The following is a 2,147-nucleotide window of genomic DNA, read 5'->3' on the forward strand; positions in this document are numbered from 1 at the left end:
AAAATATACTTTTTAAAAGGCAGAGGTTAGAGATGGAGAAACTTTCAGTATTTTAAAGAAAAAAAATACCATTCTGAAAACCCAAGAGAACAATATTTAAAAGAATGAGTTCAAACTGAAACATCAAAAATATAAAAACTACCTTGAGCAATCAAGTAGGATGAAATAAAACCAAGAAATAGTTAGAAATTTAAAAGTTTTGTATTAATTATATTAATCTAATATGACACCTAGAGTTAAAACTCACAAAAAGTAGTTTATCTGGAGAGATCAAGAAGTGGGTTTCATATTGCATTGTCAAGAAAACACAGAAATCGAGAAGCGCAGGGAAGGGGAGTCGCTGTGGTTTCCTGCTTCAGCAGTGCTTGAACGGAACCTGCTGCTCGGTTCCAGGCGGGAGCCGCCCTTAGCCACCTCTGCACCTTCACCTCCACTAACCAACACTTCTTCCGCCCGCTCAGCCGCCGCCTCCTCCTCCTCCGCCGCCATGACCACCTCGTCCCCCTCTCAGGTGTGGCAGAACTACCACCAGGACTCGGAGGCCGCCATCAACCGGCAGATCAACCTGGAGCTCTGCGCCTCCTATGTCTACCTGTCCCTGTCATACTACTTCGACCGCGACCACGTGGCGCTCAAGAACTTGGCCAAGTGCTTCCTGCACCAGCCGCAGGAGGAGCGTGAGCACGCGGAGAAGCTGATGAAGCTGCAGAACCAGCGCGGGCGGCCGCATCTTCCTGCAGGACATCAAGAACCCCTACCGCGAGGACTGGGAGAGCGGGCTGAACGCCATGGAGTGTGCTCCGCGCTTGGGAAAAAATGTCAGTCAGTCGTTACTGGAAGTGCACAAGCTGGCAGCTGACGAGAGTGACCCCCACTTATGGGATCTCATCGAAACCCACTACCTGGACGAACAGGTCAAGTCCATCCAACAGCTGGGTGATCACGTAACCAACCTGCGCAAGATGGGGGCCCCCAATTCTGGCATGGCGGAATATCTTTTTGACAAGGACACCCTTGGAGGCAGTGACAACGAGAGCTAAGCCACACCTGGCTTCCCCCACACCTGGGAACTGTGGGCGCCACTCCTACTGTCTTTCAGGGCATGTACATTTTGGTTATCTGACCTTTTCATAATCTGTACCAAAAAAGTACCACCATTTACATCCCAATAAAGTGACTTGGTACTGATGAAAAAAAAAAAAGAAAAGAAAACACAGAAATCCCATTAGGAAAATGAGGTAAAAGCAGACTCATGACCTAAGAGGGGAGTTTGTGGACATTTTCCTGAACCTCAATCTCCTAAATAGAAGTCTTTTGATAATTATGAATAATAATAATATTTTATTTCCTCGGCAGCGTATGTATTTGATTATTCACTTTGTTAATTTGATATTTGGTTTAGATATATAATATCCAAAGTCCTACTTCACTGATTCTTTGTGGCATCAAGAGAATCCTGGGTTTTAAAAGGCTATGTCAATATACGAAACCTTATGGCAGGTTTCACCATTCTAAAAAAGGTTTTGGTTCAAGTACTGAAAACAGACTAATTCTGCTTCCCAAGGACAAGCCTAGCTAAGTCCATTGGCTTCTACTTGGTCAGTTCTTTGGGCATTATAATACATGAAAAAAGGATGAATGCAAGAAAGTTCTTTGTGTACTGACAATGTTAGAACAGTAGAATGGAGGAGAAAGGATATTAAGAATGACAGTTTCTTATCTATCTATAACCATTAACTTAGCTTCTGGTAATTTTAACTGTCAAATTCTTGTCCAACGATAAATGAATGGACATATTACACTACTGGAGAAGCTGAATCATATTAATAGTGACATCCTTGTTTTAAATAAAATTAGATTACCAAAGAAAGTTGCAACAAAAAGAAAAGAAGGGCCATAGGTTCTCCTTTGGGAGGCAAATAAAGGAGCTGACGGAATTGGTTGTATCACACGTCCAAAGGCAAGAAAAAACATTTCTTGGGACATTTGGTCATCTCAAATTTCAATTCTCATGAGAATTTCTAAAACAAATCACTATGAGATAATTTCAGTTTATGTACTATTGAAGAATATGAAGAGGTAGAAAAATTCTATAAAGGATTCGATGACATTTCCCAAATTAAATCAACCCATGTTTTAATACTCAG

The 2,147-nt window shown here is 42.0% G+C and overlaps 1 pseudogene; it reads left to right on the forward strand.

Moving 5' to 3' along the window:
- The first annotated feature begins 322 nt into the window (after positions 1 to 322).
- LOC138149834 (ferritin heavy chain-like) lies at positions 323 to 1,212 on the forward strand (annotated as a pseudogene).
- The last annotated feature ends 935 nt before the right edge of the window (positions 1,213 to 2,147 follow it).

Source organism: Petaurus breviceps, unplaced genomic scaffold (genome assembly GCF_028583685.1).
Source record: "Petaurus breviceps papuanus isolate PSGF00001 unplaced genomic scaffold, PetGlider_PUasm1.0 90849, whole genome shotgun sequence".
NCBI classification, from domain to species: domain Eukaryota; kingdom Metazoa; phylum Chordata; class Mammalia; order Diprotodontia; family Petauridae; genus Petaurus; species Petaurus breviceps.